The sequence below is a fragment of the Tursiops truncatus genome, chromosome 9, assembly GCF_011762595.2.
Source record: "Tursiops truncatus isolate mTurTru1 chromosome 9, mTurTru1.mat.Y, whole genome shotgun sequence".
Lineage (NCBI taxonomy): Eukaryota > Metazoa > Chordata > Mammalia > Artiodactyla > Delphinidae > Tursiops > Tursiops truncatus.
The window spans coordinates 16749690-16763539 of record NC_047042.1 but is presented as its reverse complement, the minus strand read 5'-3'; the positions used below and the strand labels follow the sequence as shown (position 1 = coordinate 16763539).

At 37.7% G+C, this 13850-nt stretch overlaps 1 pseudogene; it reads left to right on the top strand.

The window, feature by feature from the left end:
- The first annotated feature begins 4716 nt into the window (after positions 1–4716).
- Positions 4717–5118, top strand: LOC101320704 (large ribosomal subunit protein eL31-like; annotated as a pseudogene).
- Positions 5119–13850: the final 8732 nt, after the last annotated feature.

Here is a 13850-nt window from a genome sequence, read left to right as displayed (position 1 = left end):
AGTTCTTCTGTAAAATTTGGGAGCCTGTGTCTGGGTTTGTCTGAACTCTGTAAACACAATGCATTCATTCAGTATCTACCGAGCACTTTGCACATGACTGGCGCTACGCTAATGATAAAAAGGTTAGCCCTGCCAATGAGGAATTTGTGGCCCAGAAGGGGAGAAAGAGACTTAGCAAGGAGGTAATTACACCATCACTGGTGTGAAGAAGTACTGCAGACACACAAGGGTAAAGTAAATATCCTCCCCAAGACCCTTTATTTAATAATAATAATAAAAAAGAACAAGTCCCTTTTAGACTTCTGGAGGCACCCTTCACGTGGGTTCTCATAAGTATATTTTTCACTAATTCCACACATGTGAGGGCTGAGCCCTGCTGAGCCCAGCCCTTCCAAGACAGAACTTCCCTCAGCTCAGTTGGCTTCAAGTAAACCGGAATATTCTGCACTTCTGCAGTCTCTGTCTCCCACCACCCAATCCCCAGCCCTCTCAATGCCTAGGTTTCTAGAAAAATAAATATATGAGGTCAAATCAGACAGTTCCTTCCAGAGACAGGGTCTCCACTATGTTATGGATGATTTCAATGGAATCCTGCCCAAGGGCTAGAAAAGGAGCTCTGAGAGATGAAGTCAAAGTCTCCTCAAATGCTTGCTTTTATGACAATTGAAATTCACTGGGCTTGGGTTAACAATTGTCAACACTATTCCCAATCTCAGACCTGGTTTTGTTCGAAGGATGGAGAGAAAAGAATTAATATACAAAACACACTTTTAGATGCTTAGCTTTAAGATGGCAAAAAGAAAATATAGGGGGAAAATGTCTTTTGTTTTCATGTTAAAAGCAGAAGTAAAAAAAAAGTCTTCAGCTCTGAAGAACAAGGAATAATAGCACTACAGAAAGCAAACTTTTTAAAGATAAGTCTTATATACCAGCAACTTTTTTAGTACAAAATTTACAGATTATGGTATTTCTCATAACTCCTTGCTGCCCTAGGGAAAAAATATTTTATTTAACTTTTATCTGATTTCATGGCTATCTTTCCTTTTATTTTTTAAAGCACAGCTTATCCTCATTAATCGGATAAAAATAGTTTATCTTTTTTTTGATGACACAAATGGAATATAATTTATACACCAAGTCTTCTTGTTCTTCCTTGTAGTACCTAGGATGTTTCCTTGCACATACATTTGCTGATCAATAAAGAAGATATTTTCATTTGGGACCAAAAAACACACGAGTTTATTTATTCACGCTCCACAGAAAATACCAGCTCCTACCAGAGATAATAAAATACATGGGTATCGAACATGTCAGTGTTCTTCCAAATGTTCGTATTCAATTTTAGGAAAAGTTTATTTGACAAGTTTGGTCAAATACATAATGGAATAATGCAAAGGAAGTAAAGGAAGCTCTGGAGGAAAAAGCACTGAAACGTAATGAAAAAAGGGGAGACTAAGATCCAGATCTCAAAAAAGCTCTAAATTTATACTGACGAATACTTTTCAGAGCTTTGCTAACCAGGTCGTATACAGTGCTTTGAAAATCTAAAGGGCTATAACTTTCTAAAGCAGAATTTCTCATAATATGATCTGACCCTTCCACCCCTTCCCCCCATCAGAACCATAAAGTGCTCGGATTCTAAGGTCCTACTCCTATATTTTTAGGAAATCTACCACTTATTGGTAAGATACCCAAAACTAGGACAAGGATTCCACTCTGCAAAGGATGCACAAACCCCACTTTCTTTATCATAAAGCTTATGTTAGTTTGGTAAATGGATGAAGGTGACAAAAACACATCAGCCCTTGGGAAGCAGTGAATCCCCTAAGCGCTTAAAATTTATCCTGCCCCTTTCTAAGGAGGAGCACAGACACTGCTCTATGGCCTCCCCAAACCAGGTGCTTCTGTCAGAACTAACCCTGCTACCCTGGCTAAACACAAAGGTTTACCAGTGAGATGGTCTATATTCATATTGGCTACACTCACTTACTAATCAGATTCTCACCACTGATGGGGCTGGGAGGTGAGAAAAATGGAAAGCAGACAAACCCACGTGGCCAAGGACTGGATGGAGTCCAAGCTAACTGTTGCTACTGCCTCATCTTAAGTTACCGCAGCTGAGGCTATACCTCGGTCCACCATTGCTCTGTAATGATGTTAGAGTAGTTGTATGATGATAAGAATTAAATAAAACGAAATCTAGTAACAGCGTAAGTTAGAAAACATCAACAAGAAGACAAAGTAAAAACCTTTGTTTTCATTTGAATCCATAATTATAATAGATACAAAAGTTGCAGTGCCTCCTGGGAGGCAAGGTTCTTGTCAACAGAAGCACAAAGTCAATCCACCCACAGGAGCACCATCAGAGGGTTCATCCTGAAAGAATACTGAAGCACATGGATTTGAAAAGGCTAGACCGACTGATTTCTCCGAAACCAAAAGCCTTGGAGTCTAGAATTCCTCTAAGTTTGCTTGATGCACTGATAAGCAAAGGGAGGCTGTGGAGGAATTTTGGTGAAGCCACATACCCTGGAAATGTCACAGCCAGTTTGTGACTTGGAGAAGAAGAAAAGGAATGACGTTCAATGACATCAACCATTCCACCTCATAGATCTGTTGTGAGCCTGAAATGCTCATCGGTGTAAAGTACTTTGAAGAGGGCAAGTGATCAGTAAAAAAAGATATTATCAGTATTAATGATTGCTGACATTTCTTACAGTGTTTTAAAGTAGGTTATAAAGAAATCGGCAGCTCTGCCATTCCGTGCAGCTTGCTTTAGATGACACTACTGCCTTAAAGGAGTGCAGCCTGCACCCTGCTTTGGGAGCAAATCTCTCTCTTTGTTTAAGCCACTGGTGGCAAGCTTTCTGTTACTTACAGCTGAATGCATTCCTAACTGATACATTGTCAATACCACTGAAATATAGTTTCATATTTTATTGGCACAGATAACATTAATGATGCAGGCCTTATGAAAGGTGAAATTATTAAGAACAAAATTGAACAGATGACATTTGAGAAAAGATGCCAGAAAAGTTTCGTAAAACAAGTAGAGTCTTGGAGAATCCCAGTATTCTGCACTATAAGCATACCCTCATAAAGCAAAGTAAACTGTAGGACCTACAGGTTCTCTTTGTTACGACATAACTGGAAGTTGAAGAGTGTTTTACTCCTGAATCTCAGCAGAAGCCCAACACAGAGAAGTGTTTTCTTCAAAGAATGGAGACAATACAGTGAAAGAGTGCTTTGGACCCACAAACTACTATAATCAGTAAGAAGACTGAGACAACTGTGCCGCTGCAGACACAGGCTATCTTTCATAAAAAAGGAAGAATGACTCAAAGCATGAAATCAAGAGTCCACAGGGTTGAACTGGAGGCATGGAAAATTATTCCCAGGCTTTGCATCCCAATGAAGGAACAGCCAAGCTGCGTCCAGCTGAATTTCAGAATTGCAATGGACCAGTGGCCCTTGTGTACCTCCTTGTTTCCTACTTTTTGAAGAGCAGTGTCTATTCTGATTATCCTACGCCTGTCCCATCATGGAGTGTTGATCGTACCTTTAAGTCACAGGTATTCGAATTGAGGGGAAGTGTACTCAAGAACCTGTGCTTAAGAAACTGCATCTGAGGAGCTTCATCCACACCTGGACCTAATTTAGATGAAACACCCTGGACGTTGAGCTGATGTTATAAAGGGCTGGGACTTTGAGGAGAGATTCTCAGTATGGGGTGAGGATATTTTGTATGTGAGATGAATGCAAATAATTTGACCCCAGAGGGCAGACCATGTTGGCTTAAAATATGTTCATAAATTCTTTTTTAGGACCTCTAAAAGTGGAGCCTAGTTCCCCTTGCCTTCAGTGTGATTTGGACTTAGTGAATCATTTCAAAAGAATAAAATAAGATAAAAGTGACAATATGAGTCAGAAACACTATAGAAAGTAGATATGATAGTACTAACAGTGTTATAGTCTGAGGTCATTTAAGGGAAGGGGCAATGAGTCATCAAAATCTAGAATTCTAAACCTGTCAAAACTGTCAATTAAGTGTGAGAGCAGAATAAAGACATTTTCAGAGATGCAAAGCCTCAGAATATCTGATCTATTCACTCTTTATTAGGAAGTCATCTGAGGATGTACTCCCGCAAAACAAGGAGAAGAGAAATAAAGAAAGAAGATAACTGACAATAGCTATAGCATTTGCTGAGTGCTTATTTTGTGCCAGGCACTGTGCTGTGTGTGTTTTTCATGTATTATTACATTTAACCACACAACAATCCTATGAAGTATATACTATTGCTATTATTATCTTATAGAATAGAAGACTGAGTTATAAAGGGGCCAAATAAGTTACCTAAGTTATTGGTAAGTTGTAGAACTAAGATCTAACCCTGGGCCGTCTGGCTCCAGAGTCCCTGATCTTAAATACTCCCTATCTTCCCAGATAGCTATGTTACCAATGAAACTGTGGAACCAAATCAGGACAGCAGCAAAGGAAAACCTCAGGATGAAAGCTATAAAGCAGGACTATTGAGTCGTCAGTATAATAAACTGGGGCAGGAGAGGAGAAGGATTCAATGAGACAACTCTAGGAGAAAAAGAAGATGACCTCATAGATGGCATGATTTGGGAACATTAAAAGAGCGCAAGAAAACAAAGAGCAGTTAGAAAATCAAAGAAAATCAAAAAATATCCATAAGATGGACAATCCCTCGAGCCCTTCCTTTCCAACCAGGGCCTGGCAGGATGGCTCCCGCAAAGAAGGGTGGCGAGAGGAAGAAGGGCCGGTCCACCATCAACGAGTTGGTGACCAGAGAATACACTATCAACGTTCACAAGCACGTCCATGGAGTGGGTTTTGAGAAGCATGCCCCTCGGACGCTCTAAGAAATCCAGAAATTTGCCATGAAGGAGATGGGAACTCCAGATGTACACATTGATACCAGGCTCAACAAAGCTGTCTGGGCCAAAGGAATAAGGAATGTCCCACACCATATCCGTGAGCGGTTGTCCAGAAAACGTAACGAAGACTCACCAAACAAGCTCTATATGTTTGTTACCTATGTACCTGTCACCACTTTAAAAAATCTACAGACAGCTAATGTGGATGAGAACTAATTGCTGATTGTTGAATAAAGGTATAGAACTGCCTTCACATCTTAATCTTCCTTTTCTAGTTGCAGCTGAAGTCTTGTATATCTTTAAGCAGTTCCCAACTACAGGATCATTTGGAGAGCATTTCCTAAGTACTATGCTTGGGTCCCTTCTCCCCAGTCCCTGCAGTTTTTGAATATTTGGACAGGGTCTAGGCAGGTGTTCTAAGGTGGTTTTGAAGCGCAACCTGGATTGAGAATGACTATTTAGGTAGTTGGCACATTGTGGGTATAATGCTGTTTTTAAATGCAGGTTTTGTTGATTCTAAGATACACATTTTTCCAGAAACTGGCATGTAGAACTTAATTGACATTTTTCACATTTTAACAAACTAAAGTGATACACTTGATAGTCTTAGATTTAATGAAATATGTACAGTTCCTTTTCAGCTCACTTATTTGTAGTGGCCCCATGAGGTGTTTTTAGTCCTGGTTTATGTGGAGCTAAAGCTCAAGGGTAACCTTTTTTAAAGGTTACTAACAAAATCTGCTTATTTCAACCTGAAAGCAAGGTGTTGCAGCGATTATGTCTCATTAGTGTTTACACCACTGATGTGAATTAAATGCCATAAAGCAGTCCCCTTTTGAAGCCCTACTGATGACGGTAGTGGGGTTGGGGGCCACCTGGAGTGTAATGTACACTGTGAACATGGTGGGTGGGGGAGCATCTCCAGGTTATCCATTCCCTGGCACAGTCCAGACCTTAGACACTGAAACAGACCAAGTCAATACAAAAATTCCTTATTAAAAAAATCTGGAGACCAAAAAAAAATGTCCATAAGATGGTCTTAGTCTGAATGCACCAACCAAAATGTGGCATGGTTTAAAGCACTGATGGAGTATAGAGAAAAAGAATCCATTTCGCCTTGATACTAGGGATGTCCTCATTCAAGAGGTCCAAGTGTTGCAAAGAAGGATCAGTAATTCTAAGATTTGAATATCATCTACATAGTCATAAGAACATAAACCATTTTTTGGTTTTCAAGTTTTAGAATCAAACTTTTCACAATTTTCAAAGGACTCAATTGCAGGGAAGAATAAAAATGTTAATAGCAATGCCAAAATAAAAGTACAAAGCTGATAGTAGGTGGAAAAGAAAAAATGCACAAAGGATAAGGGAGACATTCATCTTACAATGTAGGAAGTGAAAATTGATAAAACAAGCAAAAGAGACAAGTATCTAGTTTAAAATTACATAACGTGATGGTTAATTTTATGTTTCAACTTGGCTGGGCCACAGGGTGCCCAGATATTTGGTTAAACATTATTTCCAGTACGTCTGTGATGATGTTTCTGGGTAAGATTAACATTTTTTTTGTTTTGTTTTGTTTTTTTGCGGTACATGGGCCTCTCACCGTTACGGCCTCTCCCGTTGCAGAGCACAGACTCCGGACGTACAGGCTCAGTGGCCATGGCTCACGGGCCCAGCCGCTCCGCGGCATGTGAGATCTTCCCGGACCGGGGCACGAACCGCGTCTCCTGCATCAGCAGGTGGACTCTCAACCACTGCGCCACCAGGGAAACCCAAGATTAACATTTGAATCAGTAGACTGAGTAAAGCAGATTGCCCTCCCAAATGTCAGAGGCAATCTAAACTGTTGAAGGCTTGAGCAGCCTAAAAGACTGAGTAAGAAAGAATTCACTCTCTCTGCCTGACTGTCTTCAAGGTACTGGTCTTCTCCTGCCTTCAGACTGAGACTTGAAATGGAACTTAAACCATCAGCTCTCCTGCTTCTCAGGCCTTCAGACTCAGACCAGAACTATACCATTGGTTTTCCTGGGTCTGGACTTCTCAGCTTTCATAATCATGTGAGCCAGTTCCTACTGATACTGTTCCTTTGTAGAACCCTGACTAATACACTTATAAACTTCATCCATTATGCCTTTTTGCCCTCAGATCTGGTTTCTGCATTTCTCCTACAAACTACATTTCCTAGGTTCTTTGCCAGCTGGCTTCCAGAGTGGCTTGACCAATAGTAGCTTGACTGCAGAAAGGAAGGGAGGTATAAGCCCAGATTCTATCTCCTTTCTGGGCAGCCCCTTCTCCTGTGATCCCTGCTCCTACTAGGCACAGTTCTGTGTTTCTCTAGCCCTGGCATAGAAACACTTTCTGATGATACTTATTCCTGGTCATCATCATTTTTTTGGCTCCTGGGATCTCCCATCACCTATGTAACTATTTAAAATACCTATAGTGAATAATTTTCTGGCTGGACCCTGACTGAAACAGTAATAAAGATAGGAATTCAGCAATGTAAGTATACTTGGAGGAGAGCAGAGAGAAGAAAGGTGGTATAAGGGAACTACATCTCATCTTCATATAGCAAGTCAGTAGATGGTACCTAAAATGATAAATCAATAAGCAGTGCTACAGTATATTATTTAGAATTATGAAGATAACAAACAAAAGAATAAAAACCTGAAACAGTTCAAACTGTTGCCTCAAACTATTGAGTCAGTAAAAGACCTGTGGTTGCCAAGGACTCGGGAGAAAGAGAGAGATGAATAGATGGAATATAGGGGATTTCATGGCAGTGAAACTACTTTATGGCAATGGTGAATGCATGGCATTATATATTTGTAAAACTTATAAAACTATACAAAACAAAAAATAAACTCTAAGATAAACTATGGACTTCAGTAGAATCAATATTGGCTCATCAACTGTAACAAATGCACCACACTAATGCAAGATGTTAATAACAGGGGAAACTGTGTGTGTGTGTGTGTGTGTGTGTGTGTGTGTGTGTGTGTGTGTGTGGTGGCAGGGATGGGGAGGTACATGGAAACTCTCTGTACTTTCCAGTCAATTTTTCTGTAAACCTAAATCTGTTTTTAAAAATAAACTCCATCAGTGAAAAAAAAAGAAGGGAGGGAGGGTAGGAGGGAGGGTGGAAGCCATCTAAAAGACATGAAGGAAACTTAAATACACATTTCAAACTGAAAGAAGGCAATCTGACAAAGCTATGTACTTTATTATTCCAATTATATGACATTCTGAAAAAGGCAAAACTATAGAAACAGTAAAAAACAAAAAACAAAAAACAGTGGTTGCCAAGCATTGAGGGGGAGAGAGGAAGTGATGCCTAGGTGGAGCACAGTGCCTTTTTAGGGCAGTGAAACTATTTTGTATGATACTGTAATGGTGGATACATGACATTATGCATTTGTCAAAACATATGAAACTGTGCAACAGAAAAAGTGAACCCTAGTGTTAGTTAATAATAAAATGTCAGTAATGGCTCATCCAGTCCTAGCCACAGCAATAAGACAAGAAAAAGAAATAGAAGGACCCCAAATTGGAAAGAAAGAAGTAAAACTATCACTGTTTGCAGATGACATAATACTATACTTAGAAAATCCTAAAGACAACACCAGTAAACTACTAGAGCTCATCAATGAATTTGGCAAAGTTGCAGGATACAAAATTAATATACAGAAATCTGTTGCATTTCTATATACTAACAACAAACTATCAGAAAGAGAAATTAAGAAAACAATCCCATTTACAATCGCATCAAGAAGAATAAAATACCTAGGAATAAATCTAATTAAGGAGGCAAAACACCTGTACTCAGAAAACTATAAGACATTGATTAAAGAAACTGAAGATGGCACAGATGGAAAGCTCTACTGTGTTCAAGGATTGGAAGGATTAAAATTGTTAAAATGACCATACTACCCAAAGCAATCTACAGATTCAAAGAAACCCCTATCAAAATACCAATGGCGTTTTTCACAGAACTAGAATAAATAATTCTAAGGTTTGTATGGAAACACAAAAGACTCTGAATAGTCAAAACAATCTGGAGAAAGAAGAACAAAGCTGGAGGTATTGTGCTCCCTGATTGCAAATGATAATACAATGCTACAGTAATCAAATGGTATGGTATTGGCGAAAAAAAAAAAAAAAAAACCCTGACACATAGATCTATGGAACAAAATGGAGAGCCCAGAAATGTACCCACACTTAAATGGGCAATTCATCTATGACAAAGGAGGCAAGAAAATACAATGAGGGAAAGGCAGCTTCTTTAATAAATGTCACTGGGAAAACTGGACAGCTACATGAAAAGAATCAAACTGGACTGGTTTCTCACACCATACACAAAAATAAATTCAAATAGTTTAAAGACTTAAATGTAAGACTTAAAACCATAAAATTTATAGAAGATAACATAGGTAGTATGCTCTTTGACATCAGTCTTAGTAATATCTTTTTGGATATGTCTCCTCAGGCAAGGGCAACAAAAGCTAAAAAACAAATGGGACTACATCAAACTAAAAACTTTTGCACAGTGAAAAACTATCAACAAAATGAAAAGGCCACTTACTGAATGGGAGAAGCTATTTGCAAACAATACATCCAATAAGGGGTTAATATACAAAATATGTAAAGAACTCATGCAACTCAGCATTAAAAAAAAAAACCAATTAAAAAATGGGCAGAGAACCTAGACATTTTTCCAAAAACACAGAGATGGCCAACAGGAACATGAAAAGATGCTCAACATGACTCATCATCAGGGAAATACAAATCAAAACCACAATGAGCTATCACCTCACACCTGTCAGAATGGCTATTATCAAAAAGACAACAAATAACAAGTGTTGGCAATGATGTGGAGAAAAGGTGTACTCTTGGTGGGAATGTAAGTTGGTGCAGCTGCTATGGAAAACAATATGGATATTCTCAAAAAATTAAATACAGAACTACCACATGATCCAGCAATTCTACTCTTGACTATTTATCCAAAGAAAACAAAAACACTAATTAGAAAAGATATATGCACCCCTATGTTCATTGTTGCATTATTTACAATACCCAAGATATGGAAGTAGCCTGTGTCCATCAATAGATGAATAAAGTAAGTGGGGTATATATATATACATATATATATGTATATATATGTACATAGACATACAATGGAATATCACTCAGCTATGAAAAAGAATTAATTCTCTCCATTTGCGACAACACACCCTAGAGGATATATGCTAAGTGAAATAAGTTAAACAGAAAGACAAATACAATTTCACTTATCTCTGAAATCTAAAAAATAAAACAAATGAACAAATATAACAATATAGAAAGAGACTTACAGATACAGAGAACAAACAAGTGGTTGCCAGAGGGGAGGGGGGTGGGTGGAAGGGAGAAATAGGTGAGGGAGATTAAGAGGTACAAACTTCCAGTTGTAAAATGAATTAGTCACAGGTATGAAATGTACAGTGTGGGGAATAGAGTCAATAATTATATAATATCTTTGTATGGTGACAGATGGCAATTAGATTTATCATGGTGATCATTTTGAAATATATAGAAATATTGAATCACTGTGTGTAATAGGAACTAACATAGTGTTGTAGATCAATTATACTTCAAAAACAAACAAACTCATAGCAAAAGAGATCAGATTTGTGGTTACCAGACGGGGGGGGGGGGGGCGTGGAGGGAGGGGGAACTGGATAAAGGCAGTCAAAAGGTACCAACGTCTAGTTATGGTATTACTAGGGATGTAATGTACACTGTGATAAATATAATTAACACTGCTATACGTTATATACGAAAGTTATTAATAGAATAAATCCTAAGCGTTCTCATCACAAGGAAAAAATAATTTTTTCTATTCTTTTAATTTTGTATCTCTATGAGATGATGAATGTTCACTAAAGTTACTGTGATAATCATTTCATGATGTATGTAAGTCAAATCATTTTGCTATACATCTTAAGCTTATACAGTGCTATATGTCAATTACATCTCAATAGAACTGGCAGAAAAAAAATTAATTAAAAAATTTTTAATTAAAAATTGGTTCATCCATCAATTATAATAAATGTACTCATATTAATGCAAGATATTAATAACTGTAGAAACTTGGGGGGGGGATTCTGTACTTTCTATGGAATTTCCCTGTAAACCTAAAACTGCCCTAAAAAAATAGCCTATTTAAAAAAAAAACCCTAACTTTTAAAAAAAATGTAGGGAAGGGGTGTTTGTGGGTGAGGCGGGGCTTATTATTGTTAGCCCTCACGTGCTTTTTAAGGTGTTTTTTTTTTTAACTGTGTATAAATTATTTGGATTAAAATATTTTTAATTTTTTTAAAAATCTGTTTACCCACCAGGAAATGAAAAAGACCAAAGCTACCAAGTGTTGGCAAGGATATGAAGTATCCAGAACACTACTATGAAAGTTCATGTAAATTGGTATATCCACTTTAGAAAACTGGCAGCGTCCAACGAAGCTGATAATTTGCATAGCATGTGACCCAGGAAATTCACTCCTAGACAAATATTCCAAAAAAACAAAAATTTCACCACAGGACATGTTTGTTCTCTATGTGCACTGAAGCTTTATGCATAATTGCCCTAAACTGAAATCTACCTAAATGCCCATCAAGAGTTGCAGAAACATTGTAGAATATTCACACAATGGAATTCCATACACCACCGAGAAAAAATGACTTATAACAACATGTAATAATATGAAGGAATCTCACAGATAATTTTGAGTGAAAGAAGCTAGGCATGTGACACTTAATTCCATTTATATAAAGTCCAAAAAGAGGCAAAATTATCTATGCTGTAAGAAGTCAAAATAAAGATTATCTTGGAGGAGAGATGGGGAGTGATTGAAAGGGGCATAAGGGAGTCCTCTGCGGGTACTGGCCAGATTCTGTTTTTTCAATCTGTGTGCTAGTTCCATGAGTATATTGAATTTATGAAACTGTATCAAGCTGTGCTTATAATACTTTTAATATATGTACTTTTTAGTATGTGTATTATGCATCAATAATTTATTTTTAACCTGAGAGTTTTGACCCCTAAGCCACACTTTTTTTCTCTACTCTCGCCACTAAATATTTAAACACAGAATATGTACTTGAAAAAATTCCGTGTATATATATATATATATATATATATACACACACATACATTTTACAGTTAATTTCAGTACTTGGAAGAATCTCAGTGTAACATTTCTATGAATACTTTCAGAAGCAGAAGAAGTCCAATTTTGAGTCCAACAGAATATTTATTCAAACTTGCTGGGCTAGCCATAGTGTTTGCTGTTGTTATGATTGTTACCTTCCAGTTGGTTTCTGGATATGCTTATCATGTTACAGATCATGGTTTAGGGTGACATTTACCAAGACAAGTGAGCATTGACAGCGAGAAGTCATCGCTCTTGTGAAATCAAATCGGCAATCAGGCTCCATTTTGAGCTTCTTACTACGGGATAACTTCCATCTAATGAAATTCTTTTGTGTCAGCTTTAGATACTGAAACCTCAGCTTGCTCACCAAGTTAGAATATGCTCTGTTATTCTTTGTGCTAAGAGGAATTAGAACTAAACTACAGGCTTTAGACCCAAAATCTGAAAATAAGTGTGTCACTGCTTCATAGATGAGGATTGTTTTACTTTTAGTAATAACTTTCTGCTGTTCAAACATAACTATCATACTCATTTGTTTCCTTGAACACCGGAAGTACAAACTTCACAGAAATTAATTCTAATTTAGTCTGTACATGCAAATTAATATGGTTCTCAAGCAGCCCTTCCTGAACTTACACCAAGGGAAAACTTAGTGTGGAAAGTTGGCAAGTTATGGGATCAACAATAGTAATCTATTACTTTTATAAATTCTCAGATAGTTTAAAACATGTAACAGTACATTTTAAATATCTTTCAGAGATACCACGATGATAAAAGAAGACTCCCAAATTTTAAGAAAGCCTAAAACTCCAACAGTAAAAACTTTTTAAAATCAACTTACTCCAACCTCCTGCCGGTTTGTCAACAGGCTAAAAACATGTCGAGATTTCTCTGTCTTCGATTTAATTCACCCACAAATTACCATCTCTTAATTCGTCTTTTAGCTTTCCCAGACCACACTCTATTCTCAGGATGCTAAATTCCCAGAGGACCCCACTCTCAGCTGTTCTACTCTCAGCACATATGCCTCCAATTAATAGCATTTATTAAGTATTTTCTATGTGTCTACCATTTACATCCCCTTTAGCCCTTTCAATAGCCCCATCACTTCTTTTACTAACCATATTTGATACTTGAGGGAGCTAAAGCACAGTTTACATAACTTACCTCAAGTTCTAATGCTTATAAGTGGTGAAACCTTAATTCCATTCCAGGCACTGGGATTCAGTTATTACACTATGCTGCCTCTAATTATTGATAGGAACTTCAGGCCACATAGTAGTACTATGAATCCTGCCCTTGCTAATACTCCACTCCTACCTTCTAGACTGTAATGAAAATTCTGGCTTTACTCATTCTGTGGAACAGACCTTACTTCTGCTACTCACATGAAGCATTTGGACTTTCTTTCCTAGCATGAAAGAATGTGAGCTTCAGACTTTTTATCACCACCACAGGAGGACATGGGGCTAGGGCTCAAAACTGAATTTTGATGCCTTTTTAAAGTCCTTTTTGCTGGCAAACTTGGTAATGACTTGGGATTGGCCATGAAGTACTATTCTGGAGACTCACTAGATCATTCAAGAGTTGATGTCACATAGAGTCCCAAGACAGCACAAGACACAGATCTCAAGTTCACAAAAAAAAAAAAGTCAAAATTGATCCCACTGTTAATTATGATGTTTTCCAACTCACATGCAAACATAAAATCCCATTTCAAAAACTTTCAACATCATTAGAAAAACCAGTCACTGTG